This window comes from Triticum aestivum, chromosome 5B (assembly GCF_018294505.1).
Source record: "Triticum aestivum cultivar Chinese Spring chromosome 5B, IWGSC CS RefSeq v2.1, whole genome shotgun sequence".
Classification (NCBI taxonomy): Eukaryota; Viridiplantae; Streptophyta; class Magnoliopsida; order Poales; family Poaceae; genus Triticum; species Triticum aestivum.
Genome location: NC_057807.1, coordinates 562841890 through 562868898, shown reverse-complemented (window position 1 = coordinate 562868898; position 27009 = coordinate 562841890).

Genomic DNA, 27009 nt, shown 5'->3' with positions numbered 1-27009 from the left:
CAAGTGGAGGCCCTCCCCCTTGGGGTTTCCCCTCTCCCATGCGCATGGGCCTTGGGGGGGCTGGTGCCCCTGGCCCATTAAGGATAGGTTGCCCCCTTACAGCCCATGCTGCTGTATTGGACGTGGTGGAACAATTTCCGGACCTCCGGACCCCTCCGGAATCCTCCGGAACCTTCTGGAAGCTTCCCGGTACAATACCAGAAAAACCCAAACTTTTCCCGGAACCCGAACAACAACTTTCGATATATAAATCTTTACCTTCGGACCATTCCGCAACTCCTCGTGAAGTCCGGGATCTCATCCAGGACTCCGAACAACATTCGGTAACCGCATACAAACTTCTTTTATAACCCTAGCGTCATCGAAACTTAAGTGTGTAGACCCTACGGGTTCGGGAACCATGCAGACATGACCGAGACGTTCTCCGGTCAATAACCAACAGCGGGATCTGGATACCCATGTTGGCTCCCACATGCTCCACGATGATCTCATCGGATGAACCACGATGTCGAGGATTCGATCAATCCCGTATACAATTCCCTTTGTCTACCGGTATAGTACTTGCCCGAGATTCGACCGTCGGTATCCCGATACCTTGTTCAATCTCGTTACCGGCAAGTCTCTTTACTCATTCCGTAACACATCATCCCGCGATCAACTCCTTGATCACATTGTGCACATTATGATGATGTCCTACCGAGTGGGCCCAGAGATACCTATCCGTCACACAGAGTGACAAATCCCAGTCTCGATTCGTGCCAACCCAACAGACACTTTCGGAGATACTCGTAGTGCACCTTTATAGCCACCCAGTTACGTTGTGACATTTGGTACACCCAAAGCATTCCTACGGTATCTAGGAGTTGCACAATCTCATGGTCTAAGGAAAAGATACTTGACATTAGAAAAGCTTTAGCATACGGACTACACGTTCTTTGTGCTAGGCTTAGGATTGGGTCTTGTCCATCACATCATTCTCCTAATGATGTGATCCCGTTATCGACGACATCCAATGTCCATGGTCAGGAAACTGTGACCATCTATTGATCAACGAGCTAGTCAACAAGAGGCTTGCTAGGGACATGGTGTTGTCTATGTATCCACACATGTATCTGAGTTTCCTATCAATACAATTATAGCATGGATAATAAACGATTATCATGAACAAGGAAATATAATAATAATAACTAATTTATTATTGCCTCTAGGGCATATTTCCAACATTAGCCGTGTGCGGTGCCCCCTCCACCATAGTCCACCTCGATAATATCGTAGCGGTGCTTAGGCGAAGCCCTGCGTCGGTAGAACATCATCATCGTCACCACGCCGTCGTGCTGACGGAACTCTCCCTCGACACTCGGCTGGATCGGAGTTCGAGGGACGTCATCAAGCTGAACGTGTGCAAGAACTGGGAGGTGACGTGCTTTCGGTGCTTGATCAGTCGGACCGTGAAGACGTACGACTACATCAACCGTGTTGTGCTAACGCTTCCGCTTACGGTCTACGAGGGTACGTGGATAACACTCTCCCCTCTTGTTGTTATGCATCACCATGATCTTGTGTGTGCGTAGGAATTTTTTTGTAATTACTACGTTCCCCAACAGTGGCATCTGAGCCTAGTTTATGAGTAGATGTTATATGCACGAGTAGAACAAAAGTGAGTTGTGGGCGATATAAGTCATACTGCTTACCAGCATGTCATACTTTGGTTCGGCGGTATTGTTGGATGAAGCGGCCCGGACCGACATTACGCGTACGCTTACGCGAGACTGGTTCTATCGACGTGCTTTGCACACAGGTGGCTGGCGGGTGTCAGTTTCTCCAACTTTAGTTGAACCGAGTGTGGCTACGCCCGGTCCTTGCGAAGGTTAAAACAACACTAACTTGACGAACAATCATTGTGGTTTTGATGCGTAGGTAACAACGGTACTTGCTCAGCCCGTAGCAGCCACGTAAAATTTGCAACAACAAAGTAGAGGACGTCTAACATGTTTTTGCAGGGCATGTTGTGATGTGATATGGACAAGACGTGATGCTATATTTTATTGTATGAGATGATCATGTTTTGTAACCAAGTTATCGGCAACTGGCACGAGCCATATGGTTGTCGCTTTATTGTATGAAATGCAAGCGCCCTGTAATTGCTTAGCAATAGATGGCGTAAGGACAATGATGCTACGATGGAGATCAAGGTGTCGCGCTGGTGACGATGGTGATCAGGACGGTGCTTCAGAGATGGAGATCACATGCACAAGATGATGATGGCCATATCATATCACTTATATTGCTTGCATGTGATGTTTATCCTTTATGCGTCTTATCGTGCTTTAATTGACGGAAGCATTTTAAGATGATCTCTCACTAATTATCAAGAAGTGTTCTCCCTGAGTATGCACCATTGCGAAAGTTCTTCGTGCTGAGACACCACGTGATGATCGGGTGTGATAGGCTCTACGTTCAAATACAACGGGTGCAAAACAGTTGCACACGCGGAATACTCATGTTAAACTTGACGAGCCTAGCATATAGAGATATGGCCTCGGAACACGGAGACCGAAAGTTCGAATGTGAATCATATAGTAGATATGATCAACATAGTGATGTTCACCATTGAAACTACTCCATCTCACGTGATGATCGGACATGGTTTAGTTGATTTGGATCACGTGATCACTTAGATGACTAGAGAGATGCCTGTCTAAGTGGGAGTTCTTTAGCAATATGATTAATTAAACTTAAATTTATCATGAACTTAGTACCTGATAGTATTTTTCTTGTCTATGCTTGTTGTAGATAGATGGCTCGTGCTGTTGTTCCATTGAATTTTAATGCGTTCCTTGAGAAAGCTAAGTTGAAAGATGATGGTAGCAATTACACGGACTAGGTCCATAACTTGAGGATTATCCTCATTGCTGCACCAAAGAATTACATCCTGGAAGCACCGCTGGGTGCCAGGCTTGCTGCAGATGCAACTGACGATGTTAAGAACGTCTGGCAGCACAAAGCTGATGACTACTCGATAGTTTAGTGTGCCATGCTTTACGGCTTAGAACTAGGACTTCAACGACGTTTTGAATGTCATGGAGCATATGAGATGTTCTAGGAGTTGAAGTTAATATTTCAAACAAATGCCCGGATTGAGAGATATGAAGTCTCCAATAAGTTCTATAGCTGTAAGATGGAGGAGAATAGTTCTGTCAGTGAACATATACTCAAAATGTCTGGGTATAATAATCACTTGATTCAACTGGGAGTTAATCTTCCTGATGATAGTGTCATTGACGGAATTCTTCAATCACTGCCACCAAGCTACAAGAGCTTCGTGATGAACTATAATATGCAAGGGTTGGACAAGACTATTCCCGAGCTCTTCGCAATGCTAAAGGCTGCGGAGGAAGAAATCGAGAAGGAGCATCAAGTGTTGATGGTCAATAAGACCACCAGTTTCAAGAAAAAGGGTAAAGGGAAGAAGAAGGGGAACTTCAAGAAGAACAGCAAACAAGTTGCTGCTCAAGAGAAGAAACCCAAATCTGGTCCTAAGCCTGAGACTGAGTGCTTCTACTGCAAGCAGACTAGACACTAGAAGCGGAACTACCCCAAGTATTTGGCGGATAAGAAGGATGGCAAGGTGAACAAAGGTATATGTGATATACATGTTATTTATGTGTACCTTACTAATGCTCGCAGTAGCACCTGGGTATTTGATACTGGTTTTGTTGCTAATATTTGCAACTCGAAACAGGGACTACGGATTAAGCAAAGATTGGCTAAGGACGAGGTGATGATGCACGTGGGAAATGGTTCCAAAGTCGATGTGATCGCGGTCGGCACGCTACCTCTACATCTACCTTCGGGATTAGTTTTAGACCTGAATAATTGTTATTTGGTGCCAGCGTTAAGCATGAACATTATATCTGGATCTTGTTTGATGCGAGACGGTTTTCATTTAAATCTGAGAATAATGGTTGTTCTATTTATATGAATAATATATTTTATGGTCATGCACCCTTGAAGAGTGGTCTATTTTTATTAAATCTCGATAGTAGTGATACACATATTCATAATGTTGAAGCCAAAAGATGCAGAGTTGATAATGATAGTGCAACTTATTTGTGGCACTGACGTTTGGGTCATATTGGTGTAAAGCGCATGAAGAAACTCCATACTGATGGACTTCTGGAATCACTTGATTATGAATCACTTGGTACTTGCGAACCGTGCCTCATAGGCAAGATGACTAAAATGCCATTCTTCGGAACTATGGAGCGAGCAACTGATTAGTTGGAAATCATACATACTGATGTATGTGGTCCTATGAATATTGAGGCTCGCGGTGGGTATCATTATTTTCTCACCTTCACAGATGATTTGAGCAGATATGGGTATATGTACTTGATGAAACACAAGTCTGAAACATTTGAAAAGTTCAAAGAATTTCAGAGTGAAGTGGAAAATCATCGTAACAAGAAAATAAAGTTTCTACGATCTGATCATGGAGGAGAATATTTGAGTTACGAGTTTGGTTTACATTTGAAGCAATGCGGAATAGTTTCGCAACGCACGCCACCCAGAACACCACAACAAAATGGTGTGTCCGAACGTCGTAATCGTACTTTACTAGATATGGTGCGATCTATGATGTCTCTTACTGATTTACCGCTATCATTTTGGGGTTATACTTTAGAGACGGCCGCATTCATGTTAAATAGGGCACCATCAAAATTCGTTGAGATGATGCCTTATGAACTATGATTTGTCAAGAAACCAAAGTTGTTGTTTCTTAAAGTTTGGGGTTGCGATGCTTATGTGAAGAAACTTCAACCAGATAAGCTCGAACCCAAATTGGAGAAATGTGTCTTCATAGGATACCCAAAAGAGACTATTGGGTACACCTTCTATCACAAATCTGAGGGCAAGATTTTTGTTGCTAGATTCAAGATATTTTTCGGTCAAACTGCATAACAACATACGTTGTTCCCTTTGTCATCGGTATGTTACTTTCCCGAGATTCGATTATCGATATCTCAATACCTAGTTCAATCTCGTTACCGGCAAGTCTCTTTACTCATTATGTAATGCATCATCCCGCAACTAACTCATTAGTCACATTACTTGCAAGGCTTATAGTGATGTGCATTACCGAGAGGGCCCAGAGATACCTCTCCGACAATCGGAGTGACAAATCCTAATCTCGAAATACGCCAACTCAACATGTACCTTCAGAGACACCTATAGAGATCCTTTATAATGACCCAATTATGTTGTGACATTTGGTAGCATACAAAGTGTTCCTCCGGTAAACGGGAGTTGCATAATCTCATAGTCATAGGAACATGTATAAGTCATGAAGAAAGCAATAGCAACATACTAATTGATCAAGTGCTAAGCTAACAGAATGGGTCGAGTCAATCATATCATTCTTCTAATGATGTGATCCCGTTAATCAAATGACAACTCATGTCTATGGCTAGGAAACGCAACCATCTTTGATCAACAAGCTAGTCAAGTAGAGGCATACTAGTGACACTATATTTTTCTATGTATTCACACATGTATTATGTTTCCAGTTAATACAATTCTAGCATGAATAATAAACATTTATCATGAAATAAGGAAATAAATAATTACTTTATTATTGCCTCTAGGGCATATTTCCTTCACCAATTACAGGACATTTGTGGATTCTAAGATATTTAGCTCACACCGCAACTTGCAAAACCTTTTCTCATCCAAGGGCTTAGTGAAGATATCTGCCAATTGCTCTTCTGTGTTGACACGAATGATATCAATATCTTCCTGACATGATCTCTGAGAAAGTGATGACGGATCTGAATGCTTTGTCTTCGAGTGTTGAACTAGATTCTTGGAAAGCTTGATGGTGCTTTCATTGCCACATAAGAGTGGTACATTCTTCGTGTTGATGCCATAGTCCTTGAGTGTTTGATTCATCCAGAGAAGCTGAGCACAACACGATCTAACAGCAATGTATTCAGATTCAGCAGTGGAGAGTGATACACAGTTCTGCTTCTTTGAAGACCAACAGACAAGTGATCGACCGAGAAAGTGACATGTTCCTGAAGTGGACTTGCAATCAACCTTGTCACCAGCATAATCAGCATTAGAATATCCAATCAGATCAAATGTTGAGGCCTTTCGATACCATAATCCTATTGTTGGGGTGTAAGCCAAATATTGAAGTATTCGCTTCACCGCTAGGTGATGCGACTCCTTTGGTGCCGCTTGGAATCGGGCACACATGCAAACGCTAAGCATTATATATGGCCTAGATGCACATAAGTAAAGTCAAGAACCAGTCATGGAGCGGTATACCTTTTGGTCGAACTCTTTACATTGTTGTCAGGACCCAGATGACCTTTGGTTGGCATTGGCGTCATGTATCCTTTGCCGTCTTGCATTCCAAACTTCTTCAGGCAATCTTTGAGGTATTTCTCTTGTGATATGAAGATGCCATTGCTCTGCTGACGGATTTGAAGACCAAGGAAAAATATCATCTTACCCATCATGGACATCTGATATTGCTCTTGCATCATGTGCTCAAACTCATCACTGTATCTTTTGTCAGTGTAGTCGAAGATAATGTCATCCACATAGATTTGACATACAAACAGTTCACCGTCATATGTCTTCGTGAAGAGTGTCGGATCTAGACAACCAGGTTTGAAGCCTTTGCTCTTCAGGAAGTCTTTGAGTGTGTCATACCAAGCGTGAGGAGCTTGTTTGAGGCCATACGGTGCCTTCTTGAGCTTGTATACCATATCAGGATGTTTTGGATCTTCAAAGCCAGGTGGTTGTGCGACATACACTTCTTCTTCAATCTTGCCATTGATAAAGGCACTCTTCACATCCATTTGGTGCAGAAGAATGTTGTGATGGTTGGCATAGGCTAGCAGTATGTGAATGGCTTCAAGCCTTGCCACATGAGCGAATGTTTCATCGAAGTCAATCCCTTCTATTTGAGTGTAACCTTGAGCAACTAGACGAGCCTTGTTTATGACAACTTGACCATTCTCATCTTGTTTGTTGCGATAGATCCATTTGGTGCCAATGATATTGTGCTTGCGAGGATCAGGACGCTTGACCAGTTCCCATACATTGTTCACTCGAACTGATGAAGCTCTTCTTGCATAGCTTGAATCCATTCAGGTTCCATAAAGGCTTCAGCAACTTTCTTGGGTTCAGATATAGAGACAAATGCAAAGTGCCCACATAAATTTGCTAGTTGTGTTGCTCTTGAACGAGTGAGTGGACTAGGTGCATTGATGCTATCGATTATCTTCTCAATTTGTACTTCATTTGCAACACGGGGATGAACTGGACAAAGATTTTGCCCTTGCAGATCATTGTCTTCAGTTTCAGCATTGACTTCAGGCTGAGCATTGTCTTTAGGTTGATTTGGTGCAATGATGAGTTCGTCTTCAGCCTGAGCTTCTGAAGGTATGATTTCTCTAGTACCCATGAGCTTGATAGATTCACTAGGAGGGACTTCATCTAGCACATTTGGCAGGTGTTCTCTTTGTGAGCCGTTAGTCTCATCGAAGTGCACATCCACAGTTTCAACCACTTTATAGTGAAAGAGGTTGAAGACTTTGTAGGAGTGCGAATCCTTTCCGTATCCAAGCATAAAACCTTCATGTGCTTTTGGTGTAAATTTTGAAGTGTGATGTGGATCCTTGATCCAGCACCTGGCACCAAATACTCTGAAGTAACTGACGTTTGGCTTCTTACCAGTTAGCAACTCATATGATGTCTTCTTTAGAAGCTTGTGAAGATAAACACGGTTGATGACATGGCATGCAGTATCAATGGCTTCAGGCCAGAACTTCCTTGGAGTCTTGTACTCATCAAACATCATCCGAGCCATCTCAATGAGGGTTCTGTTCTTGCGCTCCACGATGCCGTTCTGCTGAGGTGTGTAAGGAGCTGAAAACTCATGAGTGATGCCCAGTGTATCAATATAAGTGTCGAGGCCGGTGTTCTTAAATTCTGTGCCATTGTCACTTCTGATGTGCTTGATCTTGATGCCATAGTTCGAGAATCATCTAAAGACATCCTGCACTTCAGTCTTGTAGAGGATTATATGCACCCATGTATATCTTGAGTAATCATCAACAATGACGAAGCCATAAAGACAAGCAGTGGTAGTGAGAGTAGAGTAGTGAGTACGGCCGAATAAGTCCATGTGAAGCAGCTCGAAGGGTTGTGATGTCGTCATGATTGTCTTCGAGGGATGCTTGGCCCTAGTCATCTTCCCAGCTTCACAAGCACCACACAGATGATCCTTCTTGAACTTGACGCCCTCAATGCCCATGACATGCTTCTTCTTCGCGAGAGTGTACAAGTTCCTCATGCCAGCATGTCCTAGCCTCCGATGCCAGAGACAGCACTCTGAAGCTTTTGCTAGAAGACATACAGCCAATTGTGGTCCAGCTGAGCAATCTACCATATACAGATCATCCTTTCGATACCCTTCAAAGACTAGTGACTTGTCAGATTCCATAAGCACAAGACAACGATATTTTCCAAATATAACAATCATGTTCAAATCACAAAGCATTGAGACAGACATTAAGTTGAAACCAAGGGATTCAACAAGCATCACTTTATCCATGTGCTTATCCCTTGAGATTGTAACTCTACCCAGACCCAATGCCTTGCTTTTACCAGTGTCAACAAATTTATGTGACTTTTGTCAAACGGGCGTAGGGTTGAATCCATCAGAAGACTTCTATCACCAGTCATGTGGTTGGTGCAGCCACTATCCATAACCATTCTGAAGCCTTTGGTGTCATATCTTACAGTATAGTTTGGGGGATAGGCTTCACCAAGGGAGTTGTGAAGCAGAAACATTTGACGAACAAGTGGAACATGAAAGTTCAGATCTTGGTTAGGATAAATAGGATGATTGTCAAGGAATCCCGGGACGAAATACATAGTAAGACCATTTTGACATTTTATCTTGCATCCCACAAGATGTTTAAGGTCCCCAGCATAAGCATCAGACGCCTTTGATTTCCGGCTAGAGACCTTACCCTGCAAAAGAGAGTTAAGTTTTCTTAACCATCCACATCTTCAGGGGTGGCTTAGAAGCAATGAGTCTAAGTGCAGCATCTGAGAACTTCGGCTTTAGAGCCCTAGCAAATAGCCTTGCAGGAGGTGAATAATACTCATAAGAATAAGCAGAAAAGTTCTTGGACTTATGAACATAGCGGTTTGACGAAAGACGCTCATATTCAAAAGTCTGAGTATAGTTTCCCTGCAAAACATTGGCCTTAGGGTGACTCAGATGAGTCCTCTGTCTGTATGAAGCCTTTGGTCTGGGATTTGTCTTCTTCCCCGGTGGTGTCATGATGACATTCACGGGAAGACTTTCGAGACAACTTTTGGGCACCCAGATCTTCTTAAGAGGTGGTCCATTCCTGCAGTTAGTACCAATATACCTGGCAAACACCTCACCATTTTGATTCCTGAACAGTTTATAGTTTGCATCAAAGGATTCATCAATGATAATTGGGTTGGCACAAGTGAAGCCAGATAAGGTAGATGGATCCGCTGAAGGTCCCTTAGCAGCAACCCATGTGGTTTTGGGATACTGCTCAGGCATCCAGTAAGAACCATCAACATTCATTTTCCTCTCAAACCCAACACCCTCTTTCCTAGGGTTTCGATTCATTATTTGCTTTTTGAGGACATCATATAGAGTCTGATGCCCTTTGAGACTTTTGTACATTCCTGTCTCAAGCAATGTCTTCAACCTGGCATTCTCATCAACAATAGTAGTGGTATCCTCAGCAGAGGGGTTAGTTACCACATTAGCAGTTGAAGATATTGCAATAGTAGAAGAAGTTGAACATTCAGCAACAGAGACAACATTGTCACGCTCAAGACATTTTAGACATGGTGGTTCAAATCCTTCCTGAGCGGAACAAATTTGTTGAGCGCGGAGTGACTCGCTCTCCTTTTGAAGATCTTCATGAACCGATCTCAATTTCTCAAGCTCTTGCTTCCTTTGAAGGTAATCATAGGAGAGCTTTTCATGAGAAGTTGAGAGCGTTTCATGACGACTTTCCAGTTCCTTGTACTTAACATGAAGATTTTTAATTTCTTCAATTAAGGACTGAGTTCGGGTCATTTCCGCACCCAACAGGTCATTGCTTTTGTCTAACAACTTTTGAATATGTTCCATAGCATTCTGTTGTTCAGTTGCAATTTTAGCAAGTGTTTTGTAGCTAGGTTTAGATTCACATTCAGAGTCATCTTCACTTGATGTTTTAAAGTAAGCATCACGTGAGTTTACCTTTGCACCGAGTGCCATGAAGCAGTAGGTGGGAGAAGAGTCATCCTCATCCTTGGCATCAGCGTTGGTGACGAGGCCATTGTCTTCAGTGTTGAAGATGGACTTGGCGACATATGCAGAAGCTAGAGCCAGGCTTGCTACTCCAGAATCAGATTCCTCTTCAGACTCCACCTCTGCCTCCTCAGATTCAGACTCCTCCTCTAAATCCATCTCCTTGCCAACAAATGCAGGAGCCTTGCTTGATGAGCTCTTCTTGTCTGATGAAGACTTGGAAGAAGACTTTGAGGATTTCTTCTTCTTCTTGTCATCAGAATCATATTCCTTCCTCTTCTTCTTCTTCTTTGTCTCATTGTCCCACTATGGACACTCAGAGATGTAGTGACCAGGTTTCTTGCACTTGTAGCAGGTTCTCTTTGTGTGATCACGAGAGGAAGCTTCATCATTTCTTGAGCTGGATCTTGAAGACTTTCTGAAGTCTTTCTTCTTGGCGAACTTTTGGAACTTCTTCACAAGCATAGCAAACTCCTATCCAATATCTTCAGGATCCCTAGAACTGCAGTCAGATTCTTCTTCACATGAGGAGACAACCTTCGCCTTCAAAGCGCGAGTACGACCATAGTTGGGACCATACATATCTCTTTTCTCAGATAGCTGGGACTCATGTGTGTTGAGCCTCTCAAGTATGTCAGACGGATCGAGAGTCTTGAAGTCAGGGCGCTCTTGAATCATCAGGGCCAGGGTGTCAAGAGATCTCAGAAGTGTCTTGGCAATTTCATGCTTGGTGATCTCAATGGCACCGAGTGCATGAAGCTCATTTGTGATATCAGTGAGGCGATCAAATGTGAGCTGGACATTCTCATTGTCATTTCTCTTGAAGCGGTTGAAGATATTGCGAAGAACACTGATCCTTGACTCTCTTTGTGTCGAGACGCCTTCGTAGACCTTGGATAGACAGTCCCAGACTAGCTTCGCAGTTTCCAGAGCACTCACAAGACCATACTGCCGTTTGGTCAAATGACCACAGATGATGTTCTTGGCAGTTGAGTCCAGTTGGATGAACTTCTTGACATGAGCAGGAGTAACACCTTCACCGGCCTTGGGAACGCCATTCTTGATGACATACCAGAGATCGACGTCAATAGCTTCAAGATGCATACGCGTATTATTCTTCCAGTAGGGGTAATAAGTGCCATCGAAGACATGGCACGCAATGGAGACCTTGATTATCCCTGCAGTCGACATAGCTAAACTCCAAGTGGTTAAACCGAATCACACAAAACAAAGGAGAACCTTGCTCTGATACCAATTGAAAGTGCTAAATTCGACTAGAGGGGGGTGAATAGGCGATTTTTATGAAACTCTTCAAAACATGGGTGCTTTGAAGACAAATGATAGAAATGAACCTATTGATATGCAGCGGAAGGTAGACTACACTAGACAAGCCATAGTCAAGTAAGCAATGTAGTGAAAGCATGAAGACTATCAACATCTAGGTAGTATGGATCTGAATGGAAGATAGTATGAAGCCAAACAGTAATCAGTCTTCACACAGTGAAGTCAATTAGATCAGGAAAATGGGCAAAGACTTCACGAAGACAAACTATAAGTAAAGAGAGAGAGGAAGGATAGAACCAGTTGCTCGGAGAGGATAAGGGATTTGTTGGACCAGTTCCAGTTGCTGTGACAACTGTACGTCTGGTTAGGGAGGCTGAGATTCAACTCAGAAGACCGCGTCTTCACCTTATTCCCCTTGAGCTAAGAACACTTAGTCCTCACCCAATCACTCTGGTAAGTCTTCAAGGGAGACTTCCAAACCTTCATAGACTTCGTTCACCGGCAATCCACAATGACTCTTGGATTCTCAGAACGGAATATCAAACGGAGTCCAAATGGAATGAAACCTTCGGGAGCGTGATTTTTGGAACGAACGTGATCCAGAGGACTTGGAGTGCAAGTCAAGAAGCAATCGAGGCGACTAGGAGATAGGAGGGCGCACGCACCCCTCCTGGGCGCGCCCCTGTCTCCTGGGCTCCTCGAGCGGCCATCGACGTACTTCTTCCTCCTATATATACCTACGTACCCCGAAAACATCCAGGGAGCCAATGAAAAACAATTTCCACCGCCATAACCTTCTATATCCGCGAGATCCCATCTTGGAGCCTTCGTCGGCGCTCCACCGGAGGGGGAATCGACCATGGAGGGCTTCTACATCAGCATCATAGCCCCTCCGATGAGTTGTGAGTAGTTTGCCACAGACCTTCGGGTCCATAGTTATTAGCTAGATTGCTTCTTCTCTCTTTCTGGATCTCAATACTGTGTTCTCCCCCTCTCTTGTGGAGATCTATTCCATGTAATCTCTTTTTGCGGTGTGTTTGTCGAGATCCGATGAATTGTGGTTTTATGATCAAGTTTATCTATGAGAAATATTTGAATCTCTTCTGAATTCTTTTATGTATGATTGAGTTATCTTTGCAAGTCTCTTCGAATTATCAGTTTGGTTTGGCCTACTAGATTGATCTTTCTTGCCATGGGAGAAGTGCTTAGCTTTGGGTTCAATCTTGCGGTGTCCTTACCCAGTGACAGAAAGGGTTGCAAGGCACGTATTTTATTGTTGCCATCGAGGATAAAAAGATGGGCTTTATATCATATTGCATGATTTTATCCCTTTACATCATGTCATCTTTCTTAATGTGTTACTCTGTTCTTATGAACTTAATACTCTAGATGCATGCTGGATAGCGGTCGATGTGTGGAGTAATAGTAGTAGATGCAGGCAGGAGTCGATCTACTCTTCATGGACGTGATGCCTATATACATGACCATGCCTACATAATCTCATAATTATTCGCTTTTCTATCAATTGCTCGACAGTAATTTGTTCACCCACCGTAATACTTATGCTATCTTGAGAGAAGCCACTAGTGAAACATATGGCCCCCGGGTCTATCTTTTATCATATAAGCTTTCAAACTACTTTTATTTGCATCTTTACTTTTTGCATCTATATTATAAAATACCAAAAATATATTTATCTTATCATACTATCTCTATCAGTTCTCACTTTCGCAAGTGGCCGTGAAGGGATTGACAACCCCTTTATTGCGTTGGTTGCGAGTTCTTTGTTTGTTTGTGTAGGTGCGTGGGACTTTTGAGGAGCCTCCTACTGGATTGATACCTTGGTTCTCAAAAACTGAGGGAAATACTTACGCTACTTTGCTGCAACACCCTTTCCTCTTCAAGGAAAACCAACGCAAGCTCAACACATAGCAAGAAGGATTTCTAGCGCCGTTGCCGGGGAGGTCTTCGCTCAAGTCAAGATTGGGTGGTGACAGTGAAGCGGATTGACTGCCCAGCTCCACTACCTGAAGATCCAGCGACGGCTCTCCTAATGGAGATGTTGTTTCCGGCGCCCTATGAGGTGCCGGAGAAGAAGGCCAAGAAGAAGGCCACAGGGACCAAGAAAGGTCTCCGGCGCAAGGTGGTGTCGGACTCATTGTCCGAAGACACCGAGGCACACTCCTCCAACGAAAATGAGGAGGAACAGGAAAACCCTCCCCCCCCCCAAACCGAAGGGGAGAAGAAAAGGAAGGCCGCCCCATCTGGGGAGGCCAAAGGGTCCAAGAAAGGAAGGACCCTCCCTCCGGACCACTCCACGACTGCCGCCTACAGCAACAAGGAGTGGTTTCCCAGGGACAAGATGCTGGTGAAGTCGTAAGTATCAGGATACCATAATGCTTCCGGCACATTTTGCTTTATTGCTTCTTATCATGTTGAATGTGATTGTGCAGTCCGTCCAAAGCCCGCATCGACTTATACTCCTCGGATGGGTCTTTGAGCGTGTCGGCGATGAACAGCGACTCGCTCCCGACGGCCACCACCCCCCCCCCCCGGCCCGCGGACGACACCGAGGTGTTGTCCCAAAGGTTACTGGGCCAGGGGGAGACAGTTCTGGAGGCACCCCAAGGCGAAAATCCCTGACGCCCGACACATGGGGGGAAGGAAGACCCCCATGGATTTCGATGAGGGGGGCCGCAATAAGTTTGTCCCCCAGCCGGATACTGCGCCGGAACCTACAGTGATTCTGGACTCAGGCAGGCAGCCCCTCGCTAAGGGGAACGAGCCGTCCGTGCCGATGGCCTCTGTCCATCCAGAGGCATCGGACAACTTGCTGGAAACGCTTCAGGGCGCTTCCATTGATGAAGAACACCGTACTCTTATGAGTACGGTGATTGCGAAGGTTCGGTCCGCCAAAAGCGGATTGACCGAAGCCTGCGCCAGCCTCCTAACAGGCTTTGAGGTAAGTAATTTTATTATGAAAGAATATCACGGTATAGATAGTAGCCCCTAATGCTCTGTTTGGTGTTCAGAAAGAAAGGCCGAACAGAGGATCAAATAGCCTCCACACGAGTCTAATCATGTTATGTCTATGTGAATAAGAAGGCGTCGCTGTTGGCTGCTGCCGCCCGTACTGCGGAGGTCTCCAGACTGAAGTGGGACCTGGGGCGGGCCGAGGAAGAGCTCAGCCTTGTGAAGAGGCAGCTCGAGGAGAACAAAGGTAAGTGATACCCCGTCTGAATGTCATATAAAGGAAAAATTGTTGATGCTAATAGAAGCATCATGAATATAATAGGGGCCATGACCGAAGTGGCGGCCCTTAAGAAGGCATTGTTCGAGGCCGAAGACAAAGCGGCCAAGGAGCGCACCGAGCGCGAGAAACAGGAAGCTTGGGTTGATGAGTTCCAGCAAGAGCTCCAGGACTTCGTCAAAAAATTCGAGTCCTTGGAGCGTGATTCCAAGACGCAAGAGTCCGAGCTTGCGAAGGCCCTCAGAGCACTCAAGACGCCAAGGCCGAAGCCCAGTAGGCCCTCCGGGAGATTCAGGCGGCCAAAAAGATAGCGGCAGGTAAGGCATTCATTATGCAAAGCAAGCATGTGAAGGAGACTTTCCTTTTACTTACCCGTATTCGGAGCTCTCCCGGAGCATTCATAGATCTGCCGCACAGCATATCGGATGCCGCAGAGTTCTACCGTGCCAAAGAAGGGAGTTCGATGTAGAAGTTGTTCTGGTCTCAATATACTGGGATCGAACATCCGATGCCCTTGAGCGACCAGCTGAAGCAACTGGTCGAACTGCACAAGGCGCCCGAGATGGCCATGAAGGACTTCATAGTCCGGCTGTGGCCTGGTGAGCCCCTGCCCGGCAGCTACTTTGGCCTTGTAAAGCGGATGGTAAATGCATGTCTGCGGCTTGAAGTCATTAAGCGGTCTGTTTGCATTGAAGGTGCGCACAGGGCCTTGGCCCGTGCAAAAGTGCACTGGGCGAAGATGGATGCCGAGAAGCTGGTGACAGAGGGGCCGCCGAAGGGCAAGGAGCATCGCCACCCCGAACAGTATTATGACAATGTCCTGAAGGGTGCCCGCCTTATGGCGGATGAATGTGCTAATGATGTAATATTTGAATGAATGTACTCATGACATCCTGTAATATGAAAACGAGTTCATGTGCACTATATAACGCTTGTTGATTTAAAATATTACCTTCTGTGTGGCTGTTTATGAAATCTGAGAGTTGGCCAGTTGTCGGCTTCTGCCCCCATGTAACTAGTATCAGGGTGTTCGAGATCAGTATAAACTCTCTTGAACAGTGACCAGCAACCAGCTCTCGCCTCATCATTGTCAGATTTCGGGTTCCGACAGACCCTCAAGGTTCGAATTCTGGGGTGCACACGGAGATCACACCCCCTACCTACCCATGTCTCGTCGCCTCGCAAGTACCTAAACTACACGAAGAATAACACAGAGGACACGAGATTTATATTGGTTCAGGCCACCATTGTGGTGTAATACCCTACTCCAGTGTGTGGTGTGGTGGATTGCCTCTGGGGCTGATGATGAACAATACAAGGAAGAACTGCCTCGCGAGGGGAGGAGTTCTTATGGTGGTGTTGGCTAAGGTTCTTCTCTCCGGTTGATCTCCAGATGCCTCTACCCTGGGGGTGGCTAGTCCTATTTATAGGCGGAGGCCCTGGGCCTCTTCCCAAATATTGAGCGGGAAGGGCGCCAACAATTGGCCATTTTGAAGGGGAACATCTAGTACACTTATCCTAACTAAAGCCGGTCCTCGCCTGCCAAAGACTCTGGTGGTGACGCCAGCTTGGGCTCCACGATGACCTCCATCCTGCCGTTCTGCTGGTCTTGGTCTTGTTGCACCGAAATGGTTGCCTTTGCTTGATACTCTCGCCTGCGCTTGCCCCCTTTGCACCAAAGAGGAAACAAGGACTCTGCGCAGGCCGGCGCCCGCCTGGCGCCCGCCTGGCCTTGGTCGTCATGGCTTGCGTCATGAGCACCTTGCGAGGTACCCCGCCTTGATCTCTCAGCCTCCTCGTGAGCCAGCCTGACGAGGCCATGCTCGAGGAAGCCTCCTGTCATCCGCCCCGCGAGGCTTGGCCCCTCGCGAGGGTCTTGAGCATGTGTTGATGAAGATGGGCCGTACTGGGCCACTCCTGGAGCTACGCTGCAGGCAGGCAAGTCTGGGTACCCCCGTTCCCAGAACGGCAACAATCATGACAGTCAGTTTTCGGCTTTCTCTACTGACGTGTTCGTTCCGAAGAACCAAGACACAATCGTAGTTGTTCCCCCTGTGCTACCTTAGCCGATATAGCGGAACGTAAGGTACCAAAACATGGGAGCCGGGCAAACCCAACTATTGACCCAAGATATGATTCGGAGCTGATGCATATAAGTTTGGGGTACCGCACTGTCGAAAGTGTTCGGACTTTTCTTGTCGTGTTATGGGGTACACTGAAGCCCCTGGCGAGCCGGACATACCAAAATGTACGGGTGCAATTTGTAATAAATAAGCAGTAAAGGAAAAGGATAAAGATATGTAATAGTAAGCTGACGCTATACATTATTTTCCCTTGTTATTTAAATAATACGTCAAAGCGTATGTATACAAGTAGTGCGATAAGCAAGATAGGATTATTTGGCATGTCCTGGACATGGGTAAGCTATATGTGGGTATGTAAAACAGGTATAACGATCATTATCAGAGACCACTTGGGGATTCCCTTGTACGCCAAACCTTCTTGTGTCCTTGGTCTTTCCATCCCGTTATGTGTCCGATGATCGTACTATCGGGAGGGCCTCCTGCAAATAGGGACCTGAAAAGGAAAAGGTGTGAAGTTATATGGGTCCTGGGGCGGTTGAGCCGCATTGTGGACCGTGTCGTAGCCGTGCCTCCGCCTATGCCCATGGTATTTTGAGTGCGTAATTATGTACATGTGGCACGAATTTCGCCGCTTGACTAGGACTAGGACGGAGGCCGAATTGCTAGGCGAGCTCTGGACGTGCCGGACGATCCTGCTGCAGGGTACTCCGGACTCGCTTGACGGTTTTCGTGTTCTTTATTGCCGAATTGGCAGTCTGTCTAAGAAGGCTGCTTTGTACTTTTGTCGCGAGGGCTGCAGTGTGCTCCTCCGTACGGAGTGAGCGCTCTGTGTTTCCATTAACTGTTATAACCCCGCGAGGTCCTGGCATTTTGAGCTTGAGGTATGCATAATGCGGTACCGCATTGAATCTGGCAAATGCGGTTCGTCTTAGCAGTGCATGATAGGGGACGATGTCCAAGATTAACTCCTCGCTTCGGAAATTGTCCGGAGATCCGAAGACCACTTCCAGTGTGATTGAGCCCGTGCAACAGGCCTCCACACCTGGTATGACACCTTTGAAGGTGGTTTTTGTGGGCTTGATCCTTGAGGGGTCGATGCCCATTTTGCACACTGTATCCTGATAGAGCAGGTTCAGGCTGCTGCCACCGTCCATAAGGACTCGTGTGAGATGGAATCCGTCAATGATAGGGTCGAGGAACAATGCGGCCGAACCACCATGACAGATACTGGTAGGATGGTCCTTGCGATTGATGGTGATCGGACAAGAAGACCACGGGTTGAACTTTGGGGAGACTGGCTCCATCGCATAGACATCCCTTAGTGCATGCTTCCATTCCTGCTTTGGAATATGGGTGGCGTATATCATATTCACCGTCTTCACTTGGGGAGGAAATTTCTTCTGTCTGCATGTGTTCGGCGGCCGGGGCTCCTCGTCGTCATCGCTATGTAGCCCCTTTTCCTTGTTTTCGGCATTCGACTTGCTGGCCTATTTGAACACCAAGCATTCTCTGTTGTTGTGGTTGGCTGGTTTATCGGGGGTGCCGTGAATTTGACACGAGCGATCGAGTATGCGGTCCAGACTGGACGGACCCAGATTGTTTCTTTTAAATGGCTTTTTCCACTGACCGGATTTAAAGCCACTGAATCCGGCATTAACTGTCGTGTCTTCGGCGTTGTTGCCATTGTTCTGACGCTTGTGTCTATTGCGTCGTGGCTTGCCTTTGCTATCTCTGGCATCTGAATTGTCGGAGTTTCTTGGTGTGATGTTGCTACGAGCCAGCCAGCTATCCTCGCCCGCCCAAAAGTGGGTCATGAGTGTCGTGAGGGCTGCCATGGACTTCGGCTTCTCTTGGCCGAGGTGTCGGGCGAGCCATTCGTCGCGGATGTTATGCTTAAAGGCTGCTAAGGCTTCGGCGGATAGTCAACAATTTGGTTCTTTTTATTTAGGAACCGGGTCCAGAATTTCCTGGCTGACTCTCCGGGCTGTTGGGTTATGTGACTTAAGTCATCAGCATTCGGTGGTCGCACGTAAGTGCCCTGGAAGTTATCAAGGAATGCGTCTTCCAGGTTCTCCCAACTGCTAATGGAGTTTGCTAGCAGGCTATTCAGCCAATTCCTAGCCAGTCCTTTGAGCTTAAGTGGAAGGTACTTGATGGCATGTAGATCATCACCGCGGGCCATGTGAATGTGGAGAAGAAAATCTTCAATCCATACCGCGGGGTCTGTTGTGCAATCATATGATTCAATGTTCACGGGTTTAAACCCTTCTGGGAATTCATGATCAATTACTTCATTTTTATCAGTGAAGCATAGGGGGTGTGCGGCGCCTCTATGTTGGGCTACATTACAACGCAGTTCAAATGAGTCTGGTCTGTTGTATTCGGCCCGGCCGGACTTGTGTTTAGTGTATCCGGCGTGACGGTCATCATCACGCATTGTGGCGCGCCCCTGTGATCCGTAGATCGATCTTGATTGTCCTGCTTTGTTTTCCAATATGTCTCGCAGGTCCTTCGTGTAGCCCCGGGCCTTAGTGTTATTGTTTGATATGCGACGGGGTGCGGGCTGAAGTCCGGGCTGGTACGCCGCTTTGTCCCGGCCACGAGGTGGTCAGTCAGTCGCATCGTGCTCTGGTAGTGTGGGATTTACTGCCTCCTCCTCGAGTTGAGGTAGCGACTTGCACTTTGGGTAACTTTTGGTTGGGCGCTCAAGTCCGTATTCCTCGGCTGCCAGGATCTCGGTCCATCTATCAGTTCGCAGATCTTGATCAGCTTGAAGCTGCTGCTGCTTCTTCTTCAGGCTTTTTGCAGTGGCTATAAATCGGCGCTTGAAGCGTTCCTGCTCGACAGGGTCCTCAGGCACGATGAATTCTTCATCGCCAAGGCTCACTTCGTCTTCGGAGAGAGGCATGTAATTATGATCCTCTGATTCTCCATATGTTGCCCGTTCCTTAGGGCTAGCTTGCCCATCTTCTTGCTCGGCCTGCTCGAAGCCTGGCTGGGCAGGATTGTTTTCGTCTTCGGCACCATCCGGATTGCTATCATCTCTTGTGTCGGTATCACTATTTTTGCTATGGCGGGGCTTAGAGCGGCGCCTATGACGCCGGTGCTTAGATTGCTTCTCAAGGGGATTATCCTCCGTTGCCTCATCGCCATTGGTTTCTTTGGGGGTATCCACCATGTATATATCATATGATGAGGTGGCTATCCAGCGCCCTAAGGGAGGTGGCTCCTGTTCTTCTCCTGCATCGTCATCCATACCGTTGATGTCTTCAGAGTCGAAGTCAAGCATGTCGGTTAAGTCATCGACAGTGGCTATTACGTGGGTAGTGGGTGGGGAATGAATTTCTTCGTCATCCGCTTCCCACTCCAGCCGGACATAGTTCATCCAAGAGCCTCCTGACAAGGAGAGAGACCTCAATGAATTTAGCACGCCGCCCAAGGGCGAGTGCTGAAAGATATCCGCGGAGGTGAACTCCATGATTGGTGCCCAATCAGATTCGATAGGCACAGATGCACGCGGTTCGGAGCTTGTAGCCAGAGACGAGTCCGAGGGTCCGATGACACCAGCCTCATAGGAGGTGGGGTCAGTGTTCGGCTCTATCGTAGCTGAAGGTGCGGCCTCCTTGGCGGGGTCCATCCACCCATCCTCGGATGGCACGATCTACTCCGGATTGATTCCCGGGGCCGTCGCAGGCGCGATTTCCCGAACACTGTCCGATGGCAGATCTAAGTCATGCTCATCGTGACTGTTCGGCGCACCTAACATGGGCTCGAATCCGTTGAAAATCTAGTCTCCGCGGATGTCGGCAATATAGTTCAAGCTTCCAAATCTGACCTGATGGCCAGGGGCGTAGCTATCGATCTGCTCCAGATGGCCGAGCGAGTTGGCCCGCAGTACGAAGCCGCCGAATACGAAGATCTGTCCGGGGAGGAAAATCTCCCCCTGGACCGCGTCGTTGAAGATGATTGAAGGAGCCATCAAGCCTTATCATGAAGACACAGTGGAACTCTCAATGAAAGCACCAATGTTGGTGTCAAAACCGGCGGATCTCGGGTAGGGGGTCCCAAATTGTGTGTCTAAGGCTAATGGTAACAGGAGGTGGGGGACACGATGTTTACCCAGGTTCGGGCCCTCTCGATGGAGGTAATACCCTACTTCCTGCTTGATTGATCTTGATGATATGAGTATTACAAGAGTTGATCTACCACGAGATCGTAGAGGCTAAACCCTAGAAGCTAGCCTATGATTATGATTGTTGTCGTCCTACGGCCTAAACTCTCCGGTTTATATAGACACCGGAGGGGGCTAGGGTTACATAGAGTCAGTTACAGAGAAGGAGATCTACATATCCGAATTGCCAAGCTTGCCTTCCACTCAAAGGAGAGTCCCATCCGGACACGGGACAAAGTCTTCAGTCTTGTATCTTCCTAGTCGAACAGTTCTGCCAAAGTATATAGTCCGGCTGTCCAAGGACCCCCTAATCCAGGACTCCCTCAGGTGGCCTTTGGTAATGATTGAGGGAGTCCTGGATTAGGGGGTATCCGGACAGCTGGACTATATTCATCGTCCGGACTATAGAAGCGTCAAGATACAAGACTCAAGACTTCGGCTCGTGTCCGGATGGGACTCTCCTTTGCGTGGAAGACAAGCTTGACAATCCAGATATTATGTTTCCTTCCTTGTAACCAACTCCATGTAAACCCTAGCTCTCCGGTGTCTATATAAACCAGAGAGGATGGTCCTTAGAAGGCCGATCACATTTACAATCATACCATCATAGGCTAGCTCTTAGGGTTTAGCCTCTACAATCTCGTGGTAGATCTACTCTTGTATTCCACATATCTTCAATATTAATCAAGCAGGAAGTAGGGTTTTACCTCCATCGAGAGGGCCCAAACCTGGGTAAACATTGTGTCCCTTGCTTCCTGTTATCATCAGCCTAAGACGCATAGATCGGGACCCCCTACCCGAGATCGCCGGTTTTGACACCGACATTGGTGCTTTCATTGAGAGTTCCTCTGTGCCGTCGCTTCGAGGCTTGATGGCGTCTTCAATCGTCAACAGCACGGTCCAGGGTGAGACTTTTCTCCTCGGACAGATCTCTGTGTTCGGCTGCTTCGCACTACGGGCCAATTCGCTCGGCCAGTCGGAGCAGATCGACAGATTCGCCCGTGGCCACCAGATCAGGTTCAGAAACTTGAACTATATGGCAGATATCCGCGGAGACTTGATCTTTGGCGGGTTCGGGCCTGCGCCAGGAGCGCCGGACAGCCACAACGAGCACGGCCTAGACCTGCTGTCGAACAGTGCCCGGGACATCGTCCCCGAAGCAGCCCCGGACCTAAATCTGGGGCAGGTTGCGTCACTTATGGATGGAGGGCTGGACCCCGCCCCGCAGGCCGCACACTCATCAGCGATGGAGCCGAATACGGGTCTCACCTCTGTGGAGGCCTGTAACCCTGGGCCCCCGGACTCATATCCGGCTGTTGGCCCTGGCCCGCACACTCTCAAGCCAGCCGAGCCAGGTTGGGCTCCGGTGATGGAGTTTATCACTGTGGACACCTCTCAGCACTCGCTTTTTGGTGACATGCTGAACTCATTAAAGTCTCTCTCTCTCTCTGTCAGGAGGCTCTGAGCCAAACTATGTCTGGCTTGAGTGGGAAGCAGGCGACGAAGGAATTCGCTACCCACCCACCACCCACTTTGTCGGCACGATCGATGACTCAACCGGCGTGCTCGACTTCGACTTCAAAGACATCGATGGTATGGACGACGATGCAAGAAACATACAGGAGCCACCGCTCATAGTGCGGTGGATAGCCACCTCTTCAAACAATATATACATGGTGGACACTCCGAAAGAAACCAATGGCGACGTGGCAGAGGAGGACAACCCGTTGGGAGGAAAAGCAAAATACGGGCGTCTCCGACGCCACTCCAAACCCCGCCACATCAATATCGTTCCCGGAGATGATCTGGATAGTACCGAAGAGGAATACAGTCCTAATCAGCCGACCATCAAGTAGGCCGCACAGGCCACGGTGGGATACTTGGAGAGGGACAACTATACACCCCCCTCCAAAGACGAGGTAAGCCTCGACAATGACGAATTTGGCGTGCCTGAAGACCCAGTGGAACAAGTTCACTTTAGGCGACGACTCATAGCCACTTCAAAGAGTCTGCAAAAGGAAGCAAGAGCAGCTTAAGGCCGAACATGATTTGCTAATTGAACGGTGGACCAAGATCCTAGCCACCGCGAAGTACAGACTCGACCGCCCTAACAAAGGGCACACGCGGCACAACTGGCTACCTCAACCTAAGCAGGAAAACCAAAGGCGCATAACCCGACATCCGCACACCACTATGGTCCAAACCAGCAAGAAGGACACACGAAGAAGCAGCCTCAAGCCCCGGCGTAATGGTCATGAATGACAAATCAGGGAAGCTGATATCAAGTTAAGAAAATCCCAGTCCGGTCAACGGACAACGAACAGCTCAAGCCTATTCGGCCCAAACCACAAACTCGGTCAGCCGTGCGAAATTCACAGTACTCCCAAAAGAACGGCAAGACATACTAATATAGAATGCCGGATCTCCAAAGTAAAACAACCGGGCGTGTGCCGGAAACATTGAGGGGAGGCGCTTAGTCAAAATCCCTCCCCCCCCCCCCAGAGCACAACATCACGGCCGACCGCCCCCTATCATACAAACCACATCAATTCAATTGCAAACCCCCAGACCTAACAGTCCAAGGGCTCCTTAAACAATAAATCCCAAGCGGGCATGCAAATAGCACCTTCTACAAGGTATCAGGCACAAGGGCCAGGTTCATTGGCCCGCCGCCCCAACGGTTGTTTTCAGATAACCAAATAAAGCCACGCCATCGGCGCGTTTCCCCTATACAATATCACACTATATGCTAACAGGATGAACCATGTTGGCTAGATTCCACGTGGTAAATCATCAGGCCAGCACCGGTAACACACTCACGCCTGCGTGCCGAGCCAAACCCCGCCCTTAAAGGCGGAAATCATACAGCCGCCAGAGTAGCAAGTTGCGCATGCCTGTTAATATTTTGATACGACAGCCAACTATCCGGACACCAACTAATGAGTCCGGGCTACTTCTCGAATAGCGGTTGGGGTCACCAGGGTCCGGTCAGGAACCTTTGGACCAACCATAGGAGGATGTTCGATGGCCTCCACGCACTTACCTTCACAAACTAACTCTTCTGCAGAACAGGTTTGGCAGCATGAAGTCGGCTCGGACACACAAGGACAGGGCCATGCAGGTAGACGGCAGTTCGAATTCACCTTCGATCCATTCACAGCCCCCTCCAGCCCGGCCACCACAGGTTCCGCCAGAAAACCATCTCTTCTTCATAACCATAAATCGCAATCATATGCACAGGCATATCATATTACCGCAATGCGTAGACTTAACTAAACATGCACCGGTCGTCGTTCATCATCGACGCCTCTTGGCAATAAAAATGGCAGCCACGGTTTGTGTTACGCCCGGTTATGCCAGGGGCTCCACAGTACAGCAATAAAGTCCGACCACCTTCTCGGTCGCTCGGCACCCCGAACTTATAGCACTATATGCATCAGCTTCGAATCATGTCTTAGGTCATTGGTTGGGTTTGCCCGGCTCCCATGTTTTGGTACCTTACGTTTCGTTCCATCGGCTAAGGTAGCGCTGGGAGAACTACTGCGATTGTGTCCCGGATCTGCCGGACGAGCACCTCAGTAGAGAAAGCCGAAAACCGACTGTCATGATGCGGCGAGAGCTGGTCAGCTGTTCGAGAGGTTGCAAAATCCTTAAAGATTTATTCCGCATAACGCCACTATAAAATGCATATTGCGACGGATCGGTCTACCGATCAGGCGCCAATAGAGCCCCTAGTCAGGCCTTCCGGACACTAGGGGCTGCGCCGACCATACTCGAGTTCCTATGGCTAAGTGAGAGTAGTAAAGCCCTATAATCTGATTGCCTGGTTCGTGGTGAGAAACGCGTCCTTATAAGAACCCAACCATGGGATAAAGAGCATTCAAAAATACCCCAAACACCCCCGTACTTCTCACATGGGGGCTGAAGCCGACGACTGGCCAACTCTCAGAGGTTACATACAATAAACAGCAGCAAAGGAAGAACACATGTTCAAACCAAACAGGCAACATATAATAAAGGTGCCATTATCCCATATTACAAAAATTGGCAAAAATGCCCTCAGGGAAATATAATGTCTTTGGTGCACTTATCCGGTGCCACGCGGGCACCCTTCATTACACCTTCATAATACAGTTCGGGCTTGCGATGTTCCTTACCCTCTGGTGACCCCTCTATTATCAGCTTCTCCGCGTAAAGCTTCCCCCAATGCACTTTTGCATGGGCAAGAGCCATTCGCGCACCTTCTATACAGACTGATCGCTTGATAATATCAAGCCGAGGACAGGCGCCCACAATCCGCTTGACGAGTCCGAAGAAACTACTGGGAATTGGCTCTGCAGGCCATAGCCGGATGATCAAGTCCTTCATGGCTTGTTTGTCCTCCTGGTGTAGTTCGGCCAGCTGCTTCAACTGATCAACAAAAGGCACCGGATAGTTCGGTGCTAGATATTGCAACCAGAAATTTCTCCCTGCAAACTCACCCACCTCGGACCGGTAAAATTGGGCAGCATCTGATATACTATGAGGCAGATCCGCAAACGCCCCTGTAAAATCAAGAATTCAGCTTGTCGCTTAGAGTTCTCTGCATTATAACATCATAACGGTTGTCGGTGTCAAAACCGGCGGATCTCTGGTAGGGGGGGCCGGACTGTGCATCTAGGCGGATGGTAACAGGAGACAAGGGACACGATGTTTTTACCCAGGTTTGGGCCCTCTCGATGGAGGTAAAACCCTACTCCTGCTTGATTAATATTGATGATATGGGTAGTACAAGAGTAGATCTACCACGAGATGAGAGAGGCTAAACCCTAGAAGCTAGCCTATGGTATGATTGTTGTTCGTCCTACGGACTAAAAACCCTCCGGTTTATATAGACACCGGAGAGGGCTAGGGTTACACAGAGTCAGTTACAATGGGAGGAGATCTACATATCCGTATCGCCAAGCTTACTTTCCACGCCAAGGAAAGTCCCATCCGGACACGGGACGAAGTCTTCAATCTTGTATCTTCATAGTCCAGGAGTCCGACAAAAGGTATAGTCTGGCTATCCGGACACCCCCTAATCTGGGACTCCCTCAGTAGCCGCCGAACCAGGCTTCAATGAAGATGAGTCCGGCGCGCAGATTTGTCTTCGGCATTGCAAGGCGGGTTCTTCTCCAAATTCCATATACCTGTTGAATAGCGTCCAGCTTCTGGTGAATGTTGCGCTCCTTGGCTTCCACGCCCAATAATGGCCATCTTCCACGTGTCAAACGAATGCGAAAAGCCAGGGTGTTTTTTCATTTACCCCCCTAGCTGCGCAAATGAGCTGCCTATAAAAGAGACGAGGATTTAGATCCGAATCACACCATCTTCCCTTCGCGAGCATTCATCGGAGCGCAACCGACAGAGATCCATTCCATCATGGACAGTCGACGCAGCTCCTCCTCTCGCGCTCCCAGCCCTCAGCCTGGAGATTGGGAGAGATGCTCCGTCCCGCACAAGGAGCTAGTGACGCTCCAAGCCAAGGGGTTTCTCCCCCCAGCCTACATGGTCCCGGTTCGAACCGGGCTTGACACCTATAATGGTGGAGAGCAAGCGGAGAGCGTCCCCAATCCCTCCAAAGGAGAGCGGGTATGCCTTGTCCCTTATTTGATAAGAGGGCTCAGATTTCCTATTCATCCGTTTCTCCGGGGGCTCCTGGAGTTCTACGGCCTCCAGTTGCACAACCTTACGCCTACCTCCATATTGCATATTGCGGGCTTTGTAGCCCTTTGCGAGCTGTTCTTGGGCATCGAAGCTCATTTCGCGATGTGGAAGAAGCTCTTCTGCCTTGTGCCCCATTCTCAGGAGGGGTCGATATATCAAGTGGGCG